The sequence below is a fragment of the Mytilus galloprovincialis genome, chromosome 10, assembly GCF_965363235.1.
Source record: "Mytilus galloprovincialis chromosome 10, xbMytGall1.hap1.1, whole genome shotgun sequence".
Taxonomy (NCBI): Eukaryota; Metazoa; Mollusca; class Bivalvia; order Mytilida; family Mytilidae; genus Mytilus; species Mytilus galloprovincialis.
The window spans coordinates 17382196-17402236 of NC_134847.1; the positions used below are offsets into that span (position 1 = coordinate 17382196).

General features: G+C 32.3%; 1 long non-coding RNA gene across 1 annotated transcript; it reads left to right on the forward strand.

The window, feature by feature from the left end:
• Window positions 1-369: 369 nt before the first annotated feature.
• On the forward strand, window positions 370-3752 carry LOC143049013 (uncharacterized). Its single transcript, XR_012969995.1, has 2 exons — window positions 370-519; window positions 3137-3752. It is a non-coding gene; the product is annotated as an uncharacterized LOC143049013 (long non-coding RNA).
• Window positions 3753-20041: the final 16289 nt, after the last annotated feature.

Below are 20041 nucleotides of genomic sequence, written 5' to 3' on the forward strand. Positions count from 1 at the left end.
ATCATCCTAAAAAAAAACTATTAAATGGACATTCTGTTTAGATTGGTTAAACTGTTAACATAGATCAAATGAATTCAGTTTGGATTTCAATATTAAGAGTCGACAATTTTATTTTTAATACCCAAGAAGGTTGTATAACAAATACAATTTACAATGAATTAAACATTGCAATAAAAATTATTTTTTCAAAGTTAGGATTATTGAACCAAATTTTGAAAATAAATAATGTATCCAAAAGTGTTAAAAAACTTGTATGCTCTCTACATAAAATTATTTGAATAAAGAAAGAAATACAAAACTTTGTTCGTGATACAATTTAGTCAAATATACAGGTTGCATAATATTTTAAAAATTACCTTGCCTAGTTGTGCCTAGTTGTGAATGACTTATCCATAAGATATTAATGGTAAAAGGAAAACAATTTATGGTTATGTATTACTAGGTCAGCTGATTAAATGTAAAGTATCAAGTATCAAAACGTTTCGAGCAATATAGATATAAGAATCAGAAATTATGACTGTAAGTACACACTTATATTACTTTTAATACAATTTCTTCAATATTAAGATGTATATTTACGTTTAGCTCGTATTTTTGTCATTTACAATATCAATATCAAAGTAGTTTCTTTGTACACATATGTTTTTGTCTTCACAAATATTTTTTACAGACAAATTCATAAGAGAATAATCGGATATTAAGTTTTGAATTTTTTGTTGATTACAGAACAGTTTCATTTGTTACGAATGTAAAAGTAAAATCATAAAAATTCTGAACTCCGAGGAAAATTTAAAAGCGGAAAGTCCCTCATCGAATGGTAAAATCAAAAACTCAAAACATCAAAGGAATGCTAACAACTGTAATTTTTCTGACTTGGTACAGGCATTTTCAAAAGTAAAAGATGGTGCATTAAACCTGGTGTTAAAGCTAGCTAAACCTCTCTCTTGTATGAAAGACGAATCAAATTCCATTATATTGACAACGATGTGTGAACAAAACAAAAAGACATAGAAGGTAAAAATGTCAAAAATAGGGATACAGCAGTCAACATTGTGTTATAATCTTAATCGCTAAAAACAAAAATACGTTATAAAGAATCACTAAAAGGCATGTAAACAAAGCACAAAAGCAAACAAGAATTCTGATTCATTTAAATGAAAGAAGACAATTTGAAGTTGAAATGTTACAAAACATATCGCATGATACACCCCGTTACTTTAATAACCGTTAATGTAAAGCGAAAGAACAGTGATAATCTGTACCTGTATATGCTTGCTGTAGCATCTTCGTTGATTCAATGTACGAGTTTCCGAACCATTGAATTTTTACTCGTCTCTTTTCTTATGCAATGCATTGAATAATATTTTTGTCCTCCTTAGAATTAAACAAAAATAAACTTTCATTTATGATTCCTGCTTGAAATATGTATGTCAACACGTTTAAATTTTTTAGCATCGACTAGTAATATAAAGTATACATTGAGAACGTTACATAGAGTCACAGTATTCAGAATATTATAGTACTTTGCTTTACTGGAAAGTAAAAAAAATCATTACATTGTTTGCAATTAATTACATTGATTTTCCAGTTAAATAAAAATCGATAATTTCACCAGTCCCGTGAAATAAACGTGTTTTGTTTTTAACTCTCTGACGTCATACACAAGAGTCGTTGTCAAGACATCGAAAATGTCGGATCAAAACAAATTGTAAACGCGAACAAAAAATTAATAGACCTTACATTTTCTACATTATAAAAAGTCATTTGCCAATGTAATAAAGAATAACTAATCAAAGAATTCAAAAAGAAAAAATAATTAACTGGTGATTACGCGCATTCGTGAATTATTGTGTTGTTTGGTCAGTCGTTGAATATTTTTCTCTATTTGAATTCTTCGATACATTATTCCATAAACAATTATCTATGATATTTTCAAAGCTCAGGTGTGATATGAAAAGTGCAAAACACGACAATATGTCAAATGCAGACCTTTCATTATGTTTGTTAAGAAGCTAACACATTCTAAAGGCAGGTTAAAATACTGCACAAAATGTGCACCTAATGCACACTATCAAATGAATGACCGCCTTAAACTTCGTTGTGTACGATTGAAATTGTTATGATAAACTATGAAAAAAAATGTGTATGATAAAACAGCTGTCATGTCATAATTTTTTGTTGAAGAATAAAAATGAAAGACCGTAATGTGCAAAAGCATTAAGAAATTTCAAGGTTTATGGTGTATTACAGGAAATCATTTATTGAGCCTCTAAAATGCTATAAAAAGCTGAAAAAAATTGAGAACAGAAATTGGGCAAAAAACAGAAGAAGGCCACCAATGGGTCTTCAACACAGCGAAAAAATCTCGCATAAGGAGCGGGTTCAGCAGCTGGCTTCTTAACAAAAATATGTACTAGTTCAGTGAAAATCGACGTCACACTAAATTCCAAAACATATAAATGAACTAAAATTTAAATTAATTAAAAAATATATAGAATAAAAAATGCCAAAGGGTCCTGACTAGGAACAGGCGCAATAAGGCTGCATGTATTGTGAGATCGCAACCATCATATTTTAGAGCCAATATAGAATAAACTAACGCAAAGCAATATTACAGTAAAATTCAGTGGAATTATACTCGGAGATCAGTTTTTGTGTGATTTTACTTTTATCAAATGATGTGAAAGAAACGATAAAATATAAATAAGAAACTCCATTTTAAATGTGCATGACTGATACGTGTTGATATATTTTATTCATTGTTTTAGTTATTAGTATATTAATTTGATTTAAAATTATATGAAATATGGCATTTTATGGTTCGATAATGTAAAAAAAATCAAGCATCTAGTGGTTTATAAGTATTCAAATATATGTGTAGTTTCAAACTAGGCAAACAGCTGAAGATGACATTTCCACCACCTATACATATTCGACTTTATGTAAATTTTTCCCCACTCACATTTTGTTTGGAATCTTTTATAAATTAGTCACTTGCGAAATATTGCGATACGTCATAAAAGAATGCATTATGAATTGAATGTCATCGGTTTCATTGTTTAGATCGAAATATCTTTGCGTCAATAATTCATTTATTTTGATTATTTCTTTTTCTTTTCTATTTATTTCTCACTAGCACCAACCAAAAGAACACACGGTGGTAAAATACAAAAATTCTCACGAAGCCATTCAGGCTATATTACTAAGCATAAAAGAAAATGAGTTGGCTCGAAAAGCTTTACAGCTCCTTCGTACGGAAATCTATAAGATTATTAATGATGATAAAACCCCCTATAAGTGCCGTATCTACATTCAAGATCTGGATTTTGTTTTCCGTATTGGAGTAGGAGGAAATGAGTTGGTTATCAATGTAATGGACATCGGGACAAAATATTGCTGGGTGAATAATGAAAAAGGATGGTTCGGAAGTTGGTTTCAAACTTCACTTCCGAGTGGCAAGATAGAAGCAATTACATTCAAGGAAGATAAAACAACTAAGGCAAATGAAACAGATATTTGCACATGTATGTGTTCCAAAAAAAGGAACAACGTTTTGTAATTACACATGTCGTCAATTTGATATATACTTTTTGCAGACAAGGAATTTGAGACATGTAACTAGTATTATTTATGTCAATATGTTGAGCACTTCTTTCTGTTTTGAACAAAATAATCTTTGCCAAATAAGACCTTGTATATATAACGATACATATCGTTTAGAAGACCGTAACTAATAAAAGTGTTATATATTCTTCTGCATTTGCTTATGTCTTATTGTTGGACAGGAGAAATTTACCCATCACCTTTATCGACTGCATATCCGCTACACATTAGTTCAAACCCGCTTATGATTGGGTCTGTGTTGCTTAATCATTGGCTACATTTAGGTTTCGGTTTTTCTTGTGCCCATTGTGTTTATATGTTTTTATTTGCCTTTTCATCTGAACTCAACATGTTTAAACTATAACATGTTTACATATATATAAGACCCTCTATCGAGAAATTTCATTTGCATGCTCACGTATAAAAAATGCTGTTTTTTTCCAACGCAATCCTAAGTTATTTTCAATTCAGAATTGTTTATTTTTTTCGTTTGGACTTGTATTATATATGCCTTCGGGTTTATAGTATCCGTTTATCTTATTTCAACTCTTTAAAATTCAGCAGTCAGTACTTAATTAAGGTATATAATACGACCTTCAAAATACCGTTTCGATTCCTAACATCACAGAAGAGACTATCATTGTGGAAATCCGGATATGGTGTACAAATTTTTGCACCCCATGTTTGCGTTTTATCAGCTTTTCCGCAAGTTAACTGATTTCTGTTTGGTTCTTGATTAATGATTTAGATCCATTTTGTTACATCTGGTGATCCGTTTATTTGGTTGTCGCTATGGCAGTCAGCAGGGTCTAAGTCCATCCGTTGTTTGACCTGCTAGTCAGATATGTTTTGTTAAAATATACTTTTTAACTTTTTTGGTCATTTGGAAAATGTAGTTTGTGCTGTATAAAGACCTCTCTACCACGAAATTTGTTTTGCATGCACACGTATGAATATTGCGGGTTTTATCCAACGCAACCATATGTTTCAACGTTGTTTTCAATTTAGACAATTTGTATTTATATATATATATATATATATATATATATATCAGCGCCTTAAAAGTGTACAAAACAACACCAATACAAAGAAAGGAAACATTAAATGTTATTATCTATAAATATTTCAGATAACAGATATCCTTCATCAGTATTTTTATTATGTAAATCATAACAATCTTTTCTGATCAAACTGTAACAATCTTGAAATTTGAGAAATGAAACTGTTAAAACCGAACACAGAAACGCTTGTACAATTCAAACATTTCAAAAATGACGTAGGTTATGTTGATATTAACAACAGAGACTGCAAATATATGCAAGGATAAATCAGCTCTCACAATACTTTTAGGCCTACAAAAAGCAAGTACAGGTGGCTAGGTGAAAATATTGCGTAGATGAACTAACTTTCCGTACACCCAAAAGCCTAAAAGACTTGCTGGTAAGAGCTGATTTATCTCCTAAAGCTTTTCGTCTTCGTCATGTAAAGGTTGCGGAAACAAACAATGTCTGGCTTTTGCTCATAAGGAAGCTTTTAAACCAAGAGTTCCAAATGGTTAAGTTGAAATCATCCCTTCATACTTTTGTTGACCGTGATGGAATAAAAGAGGGACGAAAGATACCAAAGGGACAGTCAAACTCAAAAATCTAAAACAAACTGACAACGCCATGGCTAAAAATGAAAAAAACAAACAGAAAAACAATAGTACACATGACACAATATAGAAAACTAAAGAATAAACAACACGAACCCCACCAAAAACTAGGGGTGATCTCAGGTGCTCCGGAAGGGTAAGCAGATCCTGCTCCACATGTGGCACCCGTCGTGTTGCTTATGTGATTACATATCTGGTAAATAGTCTAATTCGGTAGGTCACATTCATGAAAGGGAAGGGGATTGTAGTTACGACGTAAGGAACATATCCGATATCATTTGTGAAACGGTTATTCCATAACGGTCAACCAACTCGTGATGGCGTCCGTAAAATTTACGAAGGGATGATTTCAACTTCACCATTTGGAACTTTTGGTTTAATAGCTTCCTTGTGAGCAGTAACCCTCTATCAAGAAAATCATGATAGGAAATGCAAGTACGGGAATATCGTATCAATTGGGAGATATATACCCAGTATGCAGGTGCTGCTGGAATGTTGCTACTTAGAAATGGAAAGTTCACAATTGGAAAGCTGAAATCATCTCTTTTGTCGTAAAGTTTTGTTTTCAACCGACCCTCATTGTCAATTTCTAGATGTAAGTCAAGATATGAAGCCGACTTAACTGTATCTGTAGTATCCTTTATCTCCAATTCGATGGGATAGATGCGTTCCACATAGTCACCAAATTTCGAATTGTTTAGTGAAAGAACGTCATCTATATAGCGGAAAGTAGAGTTAAAGGATATTGCTACCTTCTTATCTTTTCCTAAGAAGTTCCTGCATGAAGTCAGCCTCATAATAATAAAGACACAAGTCGGCAAGTAGAGGGGCACAGTTTGTTCCCATTGGGATGCCGACAGTCTGTTGAAAAACACGTCCTCCGAACGTTTCAAATATGTTGTCAATCAAGAAATCAAGCATCTTGATAATATCGGTTTCAGATAATTTTTTGTTTGAATCAGAGTGATTCTTTACAAAGTATGATTTATCCCTCCCTAAGACAAGATACTTGTATCTACGTTGGCCATTCTTTTTTATGAAGCAAAGTAATACTAACTCTTTCAATTTGTCTTTTAGTTTGGAATGTGGAATACTTGTGTAAAGAGTAGAAAAGTCAAATGTTTTAATACTGTTACAAGATGAAAGAGAGTTAGATTGTATGTACTCTAAAAAATCTTTGGAATTTTTAAGTATCCACATCTGATTCACGCCACCTCTAGAATAGGCAGTTTCACAATAACTTTGAAGCCCGTCTTTGATTGCTGATAAAATAGATGTTAATAATTTAGAAAGAGGTTTCGTGGAGCACTTGGAAGACCCAGCAATATACCGTTGTTTGTAAGGACACTTATGGAGTTTAGGTATCCAATACAGTGATGGAAGATCTAGTTCTTCATCTTTGGTTGAAATACCAAAGGAACAAAGAACAGACCTATGATTATCCAGGATTTCCTCTTTGGTAAGTGTCGTGAGGGTATATGTTGAGTTTCCAAGTGAATTGTCTATACCTAATTCGTTTATCAAGCAATTAATGTAGTGACTTTTACAGACAAAAACGATGTTATTTTGGGCTTTGTCTGCGCGGACAACAACATATTTATCATGGAGGTCGGATAAGTGTTTAGCAACATTTGGGTCTTTAAAGATTGACGTAGCATGGGCATTGGTGGACCCATTCAGTTTCTTGATTCTGATTTGTATTAACGACATCACTGCCTTAATCCATTCGGATAGAGTGCCTACGTCTTCCTTTTCACGTTTAGCCCATTGCCTGGCATAATCCTCGACTGAGTCCATCAAAGTTTTAAAGTTGTATTTCCAATTGATTGATTTAGGCTCATGATATTTCGGACCTTTCGATAACACATTTCGTAGAGAAGTGTTATTCACAATGTTAAGGTCACCGCTAATAACGTGGCCAGCAGGATATCCATTTCTCAGCTGATATTGGATATGTTTCTTTTGCCGTAACTACAATGCCCTTCCTTTTTCACGAATGTGCCCTACCGAATAAGATTATTTACAGGATTTGTAATAACATAAGCAACTCGACGGGTGCCACAATGCAGCATCTGCTTACCCTTTCGGAGCACCTAAGATCAACTTCATTTTTTGGTGGGATTCGTGTTGCTCAGCCTTTAGTTTTTTATGTTGTGTCTTTTGTACTATTATTTGTCTGTTTGACTTTTAATTTTTAGCCATGGCGTTGTTAGTTTATTTTCATACCGAATTCTTATATTTGTACATTTAAGTATGACACGACCACGTGTACTCTTAACGTTTTGGAAATATTTTTGTGTTGCGCAGTTAGAATTACACAAAATTTTGAAACAAGTATAGTATTAAAGATGCGTGAGCAAGACGTATTTAGGAAATGATTTAAATGTAATGACTATGTATCACTGGTTAATGATGTTGCATATTGAAATAGATATGTCAATTAAAAATCGACATATTTCATTGATTTGAGAACGTCTTCACCATCTCAAATAAACGAACCAAGTGTCAACTTTCTAAAACTAATAAAGAAATAAACAGAGTAATCATTAGTCAGATAACATATTGATCTGTCTTATCCATATACATAACTAAAAATTAGAGAATCTAAACTATCACACAAAGGGTTATATCCCATATAACAACAGAGCTTGGACGCTTCTCCAAAAATGATATTGCATCTCAGAATATTAACCAAGGGGTCAAATAAATTATTATGTATAATATGTATCTTACTGTTTATGAAATAGATGGATAAAATCTAATTTTGTATGTAAGTGATATAGCAAATATTTTACATGTTGCTTTTCTAAATTTCTGAAAACGGTTTGTTTAGAAATCGGCCGTATTTTTATTTTTAAAATCTTTTAAATGTCGAAAAACAAAATTGAATTTCACATCAACCAATTTAACTCATAATTATTCTTAATTAAGAAATAATTGATACAAGCTTTACTTTATTGTATTTATAACATGGGTAGGCATTATATTCGTGATTTATGATTGGCTTTATAACTATTTTGATCTAGGCGTCACTGATGAGCCTTATGAAGACGAAACGTGCGTCTGGCGTATAACAATTATAATCCTGGTACCATTGATAACTATTTACCACTGTGTCGATGCCACTGTTGGTGGACGTTTCGTCCCCGAGGGTTTCATATGCCCAGAATTTAGCACTTCGGTGTTGACATGAATATCAATTATATGGTCAATTTTAAAAACTTTGAATTTTTCGAAAAACTAAGGAGTTTCTTATCTCAGGAATAGATTACCTTAGCCGTATTTGGCAAAACATTTTGGGAATTTTGGGTCCTCAATGCTTTTCAACTTTGAACTTGTTTGGCTTTATAACTATTTTGATATGAGCGTCACTAATGATTCTTATGAAGACGAAACGCGCGTCTGGCATATTAAAATTATAATCCTGGTACCATTGATAACTATTATTGTGCGAGAGCGATATTGAGGGTTAAAATAATACGAATATAATGCTTACACATGTTAAAACAACAATAAAGTATAGCTTGCACCAATGATTTCGATTCTGATAAGGACAATTAAAATAATTTCTATGTCCAAATTGTGCAAATGTACAGCGTCTGTGTGTGCTCTTCCATGAACTTCCCCTTTTTGTAAACAAGCAAACGACTGGTAATGTGATTTTTTTAAAGGGACGAGTTTTGAATAGCCAGGATGAAAGGTTGTCGTATTTAGGTCAAATATGTAAATTTCGAATTGCAACACATTATAGTCACAATAAATGAATTAGTAACAACATGTGCATCATTTGTATTGAATGCATGCCAAATAGATCAAATTCATTATTCTGCAGTAGTCAATAAACGTGTATGCAAACAAATTTTATTGGATTTAGAGCACGGGTTTATTCACAAAGCGAAAGAAACACGTCACATTAGAATCTTATTTATATCATACGTTATGCTCATTTTAACAAGGTAAGGCAATATATTTGTCATTGTCTTTACACCAAGTGTAATAGTCGAATAAAAATATATCAAATTGAAATAAAAAGTGTAAGGGAGCAAAGGAATGAAATTATCAATAAGTCAAATTAAGGCACAATACAGTTCTGCACTAAAATAAATCAACTACATACCTTAAGTGTATTATATACAAATATGAAAAGAAATGTTTTATGCATATGGTTAAAAATTAATTCAATTCAAAAATTCAAACTGAAAATGTTCGTCCTGTATATTCGAAGTTATTTCTACAACGTTTTTAATTATTGTTTAAACCAGATATAAAATTAAAATTTCTGTTTTATTGAGAACTTAATGTGTAAATTTGAGAATAGAAATGGGGAATGTGTCAAAGAGACAACAACCTGCTCATAGAACAGACAACAGTAGAAGGTCACCAACAGGTCCAGCAGCTGGCCCCTAAACAAATATATATACTAGTTCAGTGAAAATGAACGCCATACTAAACTCCAAATTGTACACAAGAAACTAAAATTAAAAATAATACAAGACTTACAAAGGCCAGAGTCTCTTGACTTGGGACAGGCGCAAAAATGCGACGGGGTTAAACATGTTTATGAGATCTCAACCCTCCCCTATACCTCTAGCCAATGTAGAAAAGTAAACGCATAACAATTAGCACATTAAAATTCAGTTCCAGAGAAATCCGAGTCTGATGTCAGAAGATGTAACCAAAGAAAATAAGCATAATGACAATAATACATAAATAACAACAGACTACGAGCAGTTTACTGACATGCCAGCTCCAGACTTCAATTAAACTGACTGAAAGATTATGTCTTCATCATATGAATATCAGGCACAATCCTTCCCGTAAGGGGTTTAGTATCATACCATTATAACATATATGAGAAGAACATAACCCGTGCCATGCGAATAACTGGATTTTAAATTAATGTGTTAAGTTCCAATGCAAAGACCCTATAAGTGAATCAATATTAACGCCAAAATATGCAATCTTTAATGACCTGACAACAGAATCGTAACTATATCCCTGTTTAATAAGTCTATTTAAAGGTTTTGTTAGCTTCTGGGGTGAATACTGACATGTTTGTTCTTTATAAAGAATATGTACTTGTCAAAAACTAACTACATGTATAAATTAAAATAACAAAAATACTGAACATCGAGATAAAATTCAAAACGAAAAGTCCCAAATCAAATGGCAAAATCAAATGATAAAACACATCAAACGAATGGACAACAACTGTCATATTCCTGACTTGGTACAGACATTTTAGAATATAGAAAATGGTGGATTGAACTTGGTTTTATAGCCCTTAATATCAAACTTGTATGACAATTGCATCAAATTCTATTGTATTTATAACGATGCATGACAAAACAGACACAACAGATAAAATTGTCAAAATAGGGATACAGCCATCATCACCGTGTCACAATCTTAACCAGAACAAAAACAAAAAAATATGTAACAAAGAAGCACGAATAAGGGGGAAATATAAAATTTAAGAACCACATACATTGCTTCTTATCTATTATTTAAAATCAACCCAAAAGGACTGCATGGAGAGGTTCACATGAGTCGCGTGTTTTATGATACTTAATCTGTATCTATATCTGTAATATTAATTCTGCCAATGTAGGCACACCTCTTTCGAGTATTGGAGTTGACAACATGAATAAAAATATCTTCAACCAATATCACTGTACACTATTTACATTGTATTCTTGTCGATAAAACTGGGCTTAATGTCAATATAAGCTACATCACCACTATAAATATTTTAAAATCTAAAATAAAAGTAATAGAATTTATGAATTTCGAACAGAGGTATACTACTACTGCCTTTATTTACCGCATCAAATGTTTACTTTGCATCAAGCATAGTAATTATTGTTCGATCTTTAACACAATAAAGAAAACAGTAGTATACCTCTGTTTGAAATTCATAAATCGATTGAGAAAAAAACAAATTCGAGTAACAAACTAAAACTGAGGGAAACACATCAAATATTAGAGGAGAACCGGGACACAATAGAAACAAAACACTCATATGCATCAAACACAAAAAGGAACTATAATATAACAATGGCCATTTTCCTGACTTGGTACAGGACATTTTATGAAAAAATGTTGGGTTGAACTTGGTTTTTGACATTGCCAAACCTCCCGCGTTTATGGCAATGTCAAATATAACATTAAAATGGCAACATTACATGACAGGACAACACAATCTTTATGAAATTCTTCTATACTAGAAGAACAGTTAAATGGTGCTGTTCTTCTAGCATAACCACGTTGTAACGGATTTTGATATTTTATAATGTCAGGATTAATTCTGACCTTTAAAACATCCTCAATGAGTTTGGATAATGTTAGAGGAATTGTTATTCTACGAAAAATTTAACTGTCTTTACAACTTCCCTTATTCTTAAAAAGTGGACTTACTATCCCTAATTTCTGTTCGTCTGGTATATAACAAAGTCTAAAAGTACTATCCAATAGTTCTTTAATATGATAGATAAGAGATTGTCCACCTAATATTAAATTTTAGTTGAAATTCCAAATATATCTGGTGATTTATGTAAAGGAGAAGGTCCAGTAAGACCCCTTTTTGGCCCCAAAATATAGCAGTTTTACAAAATTGTTAAAATGTAAACTTTTAGTTATTTATTTGACAGTAGAAAGCTTCTGCTACATTAATATGGGCTCTTTTTGACAATACAATGCACATATGTCAGGTACTGGCACCATTAAGTCATGCTAAATTACTGAAATCTTCACAATTCTAGCATTTAAGGTAAATTTTAGACGGTTTTCGTGTTAAACGAAAGTGGCCGCATTCGTGTTCATCCTTAATATTGAAATGTAAATTGTATTTTATGATAATACATAACATATATAAAGGTTGAGGATGAACACTTTCATTTTTGACAAATACCATCTGAAAAGTGACATTTTTTGGCATATTTGGTAGATTTTTCATATTTGAGCTTGAATCGGATAGTTTTTAATGACTTAATCAGTTAAAATCTTTCACATAAACTAATTGATTCAAATGAAATAGACACTTAAGTGTTTAAAAAGTGGTCAAAATCTTTTGTCAGATGAACCTGAAATTTGAGGCCAAAATCGGTCCTTACCTGACCTACTCCTTTAATAACTTCAAAGCTTCTTCTATTTCATTTTCAGTAATACTTTGGTGCTGAACATAGCTCTACAAATGTCAATTATATCAATATATTCTTGTTCGACCTTTTGTTGGTACTTGTTATCAAAATGCTCATGAATATAATATTTCGTTAAAATTTTCAAAATTGTGTTTCCATCCAATTAAAATGTTTTCTTCTGTACTATACACTGTGTCACCTACAGCTAATTTATATATATGATTACTTAATTGTCCCCTCTTTTTTTTAATAAATTTATCTGGTAAGTTTTTTATTTTCTATATTTACTTCCATGATCTTTTCTTTTTCATCAATTCTATTCATGGCATCTGCCTTGCGATAATGTTTTCGTAAATTTTTAGTTGCCTCTTTTCTTTTCTGGATATAAAGTTCGTTTCTGAGATTTTCAGACCGCCCATTAATTTTCCATTGATAAAAAGAGTCAGAAATTCTTCGTTCGCTTCTTTTAATTTTGATCTTCTAAATCTTTTTCGTGGAGCTGGACAACAACTTTTTGCTGAATTAAAGAGTTAATTGTTTACATTGTGAAAAGCAAGTTCCACTTCATATTTATTTTCTAAAGATGATGACAAGTTATCTAAACCATTTTTAACTTGAATTTTTATGCGTTTTTATCTCTTTTTTCTATCGAGTTTTACCAGACATGGATAAAAGTTTTGAATTTGAACATTTTGTTTTTTCTTCAGCATTGATGATCTATTTCACTTTCGCTTGAACCGGATACTAATCAGATACGATACGTTAGTAGCTACATTGTCCATTGTTTCCATGCAGATCATATTCTCTTTAAAATCTTGTTTAAAAAGTAAAAAGTCAATAGTTGAGATTCTTCTACCGCTACAATTTACAAAAGAAATTCCTTTTACTCCAGTATATAAACGATTTTCATTCAAAAATCTTACCTAATATTTGTTTCTTCTCGTATCGATTATCTCAAGATATTTTCGTTAAAATCGCCACCAATTATAAAAGATAGAGAGTCACTGTATCTTTGAACAATTTCATGTATTTGATCTATACGGTTATGAAGGTATAATAAATCAAATGGTGGTCCTTTACATGGTTAATAAAAAGAGGCAAAAAGTAGATTTCAAAATCCTAAAAGTTCAGCTCAGCAAATTCTATCATTTCCTATATCTAATATCTAATGGGTTAATAAAATTGTCGAAATCTTCTGAAAATAACTTCACACAAGAAGAGATATAAAACAATTTTGTCGTTGAAAGCACTTTCAATATTATAATAGAACAATAACATAATTACATTATAATAGAACAATAACATATATAGATACATGTGTATATATATGGTGGGATGTTAAAAGCACAAAACTACGTCATGTACCAAAGAAACACAAAAATAGCACGTTCAAAGCACACCAGCAAAACTGAAAGATATTGCAAACAACACATTGATATAAAATAATTTTGTAGTTCAAAGTATATTAAATAAAGGCAACAGTAGTATACCGCTGTTCAAAACTCATAAATCCATGGACAAAAAACAAAATCGGGATAACAAACTAAAACCGAGGGAAACGCATTAAATATAAGAGGAGAACAACGACATAACACTAAAATGTAACACACATAGACAAAATCCCACGAGAATAACAAATATAACATATATATATAACATCAAAACCAAATACATGAATTTGGGATAGACAAGTACCGTGACACGTCTTATCGCAATGTGAATTTACACTCAAAAATAAGAGAAAACAAACGACACAACGTTATAATGTAATACACACAGAAACGAACTATAATATAACAATGACCATATTCCTGACTTGGTACAGGGCATTTTTAAAGGAAAAAATGGTGGGTTGAACCTGGTTTTGTGGCATGCCAAACCTCGCACTTTAATGGCCATGTGAAATATAACATCAAAATGACAACACAGGACTACAATATAAATAAATTGGAGAACACAATTGACAAAGAATCACACGAACAACAGCCAACAAGAGGCAACAAGTTCAAAATTTTAATACGCCAGAAGTGTATTTTGTCCACACAAGACCTATGTGTGACGCACAGATACGAAAGTTTGAAAGCCGAAACGAGTACAAAGTTGAACAGCATCGAGGACCAAAAGATCAAAAAGGTTGTGCTAAAAACGGCAAGGGTTTTCTGTTAAGTTACCAGAAAATCCATATAATTTAGAGTAATTTATACTTTTGCAAACAGGAAATTTAATAAAATGAATATTCAAAAGATGTACATGATAAAGCTGAAGTATTAACTAATTACAGGAAACAACTGAAATACATTTACATAACCAGACATTTGAAACACAAAAGTAGACACATCCGAATACGTTTAAACCTCTACGCCAAGTGACGTCCTATTTGAAACTGAAAAATGACGAAAAAATGACGTCATTTGAATTAGTAAAACAGAGCATCAAAAAATGAAAAATGACGTCACATAAGAATGAATAAGATAGAATTAGGATTAATTTAAGATTATATATTTGAACTAAATACTGATATTGCATTTAATAACAAAGCACATTTTAATTCTTATTAATATAAAACTGAGGTAGCAATTAACTATATTATAAAACTATGTCAGGTTTGTTATGAATCTAACTTCAAACGTAAAATATCATACTGATTACTTTGAACGAAATCAAATCTGATAAATGAAGGCGGTGATTAATTATCTTTACCATAACACATAAATATAATAGAAAAGACGTCAACACATTTGACAAAATCCGATGAGAATTACAAATATAACATTAAACATTTAAACTAAATACATGAATTTGGGATGGATAAGTACCGTACCACGTCTTATAGTAATGCGAGTTCACACTCGGCAAAACAGTCACAATCGGGAATAAGTCACGTTTGGTAATTAAAAGATTAGACGACATTATGACAAAACACAATCTACCATGTGGTAAAAATGTCCTTAGCTAGTTTGGTCAACGAAACATCGTATGGATCCACCAAATCGTGATGGTGTCCATAAAATTTACGGAGTGTCAATTTAAAATCATAATAAAACATTAAGATCATAGTATTTTAATAAAACAAAAACATAATGACGGGACGTTTAAAAGTACAGAGCCACGTCATATGTACCAGAGAAAAACGAAAAGTCACACCCGCAAATAAAGAAAGATATAAAAACCAATTCACCCTATGTATAAGTACCGAGCCATGTCAAATGGATATTACCGAAAACAGACCAAACAGTAAAATGAATATAAATAAGAGAACAAAGACACTTAAAGGACAAAATAGCACGTTATTAAATGATAAACTACGTCACTACAAAGAATCTATAAACCTAGACTATCAGGCATTATTTGTATATTTGTAAAGTTGATACGATACCTATATTAACAAGGTATTGGTACCTTCATTTGGACATTGTAGAAAAATGACAAGACATTCTTAAGCGTAACCCTGGTTCATCAGCTTTTTGTTCAGACACTGGTGACGTTTATCAAAATTTGAAAGGAGCTGCAAGCTCTGAAATATTGAATAAGTTAGGGAAAGAATATCCCATATGCAGGTGAAGTAGGTATATTGCTACTAAGGTGGGAGAAATTGATAATTTAAAAAAATAAAATCGTCTAGTTTGCCATAGATTTTGGTACTGAGATGACAATGTATGTCATATTTGAGGTATACATATAAAAATGACTTCTAGTTCTGAGGGATATATTAATGGAACCAAAAGGTTCGGATTGTTAAGGAAAGGAAAGAACTTCATCAATCTATCTGAAAGTGAAATTAAATAATCTGGCTTCTTTGAAGTATTTAAAGTCTATATGGCAGGACACGTTTGAATTAAATTGTATATATCATAAGTACTTGATCCATTGCTGTTTTGTATTATCTATAACAATTGCATTAAAGAATCTATAAAGTGATTACTTGCCTTTTTAAGGAGTATAAGGGCTCAACTTTTTTGCTTTTAACCGTTTGATAGTACTTGATTTTAAAGTTAACAGAACACAACCTTTATTCGATACCAGAGATCTTCTATGCAGAATAAATGGATAAATAGATCAGATTAAAGTTTCAATACAGACTGAAACTACGTATTGTATAAATGATTCTCGTTAACATTCAACCAGTCTTAAAGAAGGTTAACATATCTTATCAAAAGAAGAAAAGTAGAACATATTTGAAATTTAAATGGTATCTGTGCAATTCAAGTCCATGATTAAACGAAAATAGCACTCCTTTATCAGTTAGATAATATAAGAGGGTGACACTACATGCAATCCCGGTCATTTGCGTCACACATTTGTTCTCAATTGCACTTAAACATTAAATCATTAGATATAAGAAGATTAGGTATGAGTGCCAATGAAATAACTCTCCATCCAAGTTACAATTTGTAAAAGTAAACTATTTTAGGTCAAAGTATGGCCTTCAACACGATGCCATGGTTCACAGCGAACAGCAGTCTATTAAGGGTCTTACAATTGACAAGTTTCAAACCATTCAAACATGTTTTGACGTTAATTAAAATACATGCATTCAGTAGGTCGGGTAACAAAATATCAAATAATGGTGCTTATGATGATAATGTGTTTTCGTCCAGAACATGCATGATATATTTACCACTGAATGTTAATGATGACAATTTGAAAGAGAAAACAAATCAGTTAATCCACTGTGTTACTATTAATTTATGTTCTGAGCTTGTCTACCGAAAAAAGGGGCATTCATGCGTTTAAAGTCATCGTCACTTTCTTTTCATATTAAGTGATCGGTTGAAGAAGATGATGCTAAATGATACGAATTATTCGACAATTTAATTCTTATGATTGGGAATCAGCACTGTAGTGGAAGATATTGGCAAGCAAAATCAAGGGAATTGTGAAAATGATGATACAAGCAAGAAAAGTAGCACGAAGCATCATTATTATGTACTTTTTAAGAAAATACTGCTTGCCATAAGAAAATTTCATCTTTTCAAGATGGCCACCATCTTTTCTAAAATGGCTGGTTTTTTTTAGATTGAAATACTTATTTTTCTGGAAAACGTTTTCTTTGACCTTCTTCGAGTAAAAAATATTATCAGGTTTGAAAGATACCTTCTTTTATACATGTGACGTTTATACTAGAAATGAATATTTGACAAGTTCTGGGTTTGCGCATGCGTGAAAATGTAACAAAATTCACAAACAAACATTTGAACTATTTATTACATGCTTAGCGCTTTTGCATTTTTAATGATGTTATGATTTTGTTTGATGACATTTTAAGGTTATGATACACATGCGTGTAACAATTTCGCGCATGCGCAAACTATTGGTATAATAAGAACGAATAAAACGTAGTTCAAGGGCACAATAATGGAAATCGTAATTCATTTAACAGATGAGGATTTGAATTTCTTAAACATATCCTGGATCATCCTTCATTCCTCTAAGCAGCTAGGCTCTTCTGTTCGAGTATAAAGTGTTACTTCTTTGATGCCACTGTTTAAAACACGCCCTTTCAGTTGCAATGATCAAGCAGTCGATTGATAAGGTGAAAAAGATTGTTAACTTTCTTAATATCTGGCAAACATCAATTATAGCTTCAGATAAACCCTTTGGCATTGGCTAAGCAATTTCAGTCAGATTTGTATGGAGAACATAATGTTATCGTCATGTTTGGTCGATTGTACATTACAATGGCTTGTTTTAAAATTCTGAGTGATATATTGCTTGATAGTGGATGGACATGTGCCCTCACTAAAGCCGATATTGCAACACCTAGAATGGCAGATGCTTGTCATGTATGTTCAGATTTAATAAGGAATAGACATGCGCATCAGATAATTGTATGTGGTTTGCTTGAAATGATAATGCCAGCCGATATGAAAGCGTAAACATAGAACATATAGTTCATGACTCTGTAACGTTCAAGTATGTGATCAACGGGTGTAAGGAAAGATAGTGATATCGACCACAGATTAATTTTTGGCGTTCAATTATGAGTTAAGAACTTCATGTGCCTTCTATGGTACGCCCATTTCACGAGTCAGACATCGTTCTTTACAAACAGTTCATATCAAGCCTAATACCAATCTTGGTCTTGATCGTGTAAATTATGCTCGATTGTTACCAATCCATCTCCAAGATATAGATTCCCTTTACGAACATCACTCACATGTGGCAATGGAATTTGAAAATGATAATTTTTACTGTACGTAAGACCAGCGAGTTGATTTCTTGTATTACAATTGATCAGACACAAACACAGAATAATGAGTCGTGAACGGCGATGTTGGTACCATATGTTTGATCGAAGATCCCTTTGAGACGATGGATGGTAGCTGGACTAGAAGTCAGTAGACTGGTAGATGAATTTGAAAGATTTAGTGGTTTGTGTCATTCAACAACAGATGAACGACGTCATGAAGATTTTACGAGAACAAAAAAGGATGTCTTCGAAAAACTTTAAAGGCTTTCTGAGCGAGTTGAAATCTTTTCTAGATTTGTACAAAATTTACTCTTTTAAGGGAATTGTTGATTCAGCAGTAGGTAAGATATGTATATAAACTCTAAGATATTGTATCCAAAAAAATAGTGTATCCATATAAAAGTCGTAAAATAAAACTGGAAACTTCTTTGTCAAAAAAAAAAAGCTAAAAAAAACCTGAACAGTGATTGCGATCTCTTTTCTCGACTTTTCGTTTCTTCTTTAGCCATGAAAACCAAACTGCTCCTCCGTCTTCGTGTCAGGATGTGATATTAAATCGCAGCAAATGGGTTTACTCGAAACATTCTACGATTTGCCATCAACTGATCCAGATTTTGACGCATTTATCGTTGGCAATGCAATGGTGCATTTATTGCCACCACTTGGGGCAAAGATATTTGATGATAATGCAAATGATATCAACTGCCTTATATCAAATCTTCCTTCGATAAGTATCCAAGAGTAGACATCGATTTGATGTTTACTAAATTATTCATTTAAAGGCTGGGACGAAAACAAAAGGCAAAGTACTGGTGCTTGAAGGAAAGTTGTTGTTTCTGGTAGAAAGCAAAGGGTTTGGATTAGTTTTCTCTGTGAAGATGACAACAAAACGGAATTGTTCAAGTTTTTTGCTGCTGAAATGGCTGTAAAAAGTAATGTTACGTCGTACTGACATAGATGTAGTAGCATTAGGAATTGCAGTACTCGCAAGATTAGGTGTGGACAAATGGATAGGTTTTTGAAGGAATAAAGACTTTCGATTACTTCCTGTACATGTTATATCAAATGCGTTTGGTCCTCGTGTAGCAGCTTTTTCTTTCTTCCATGCATTTAGTGGGTGTGACACTGTGACAGTATTTCATCGGAAAGTGAAGAGGTCAGCATAGCAGACATTGGAAGTATTCTCAGATGTAACGGAATTATTTCCCGATTTTGTATGAAGACACAGACATTGACATCATAGAAGAATTTGTTTGCATCATGTACAGAAACATCACCGTTTGCTGTTAAGGAGGCACGATTTAAATCGTTTGCAAGGAAGCAGTGGCCTTATGATGCTATTCCGCCTACCATAAAATCAGTATCAATACCAGTGATAGGCAGAATAGCATCATTAGGCCGCTGCTTCCTTGCAAACGATGTAAATCTTCTGAAGCACATCGACATGTTTGGGCT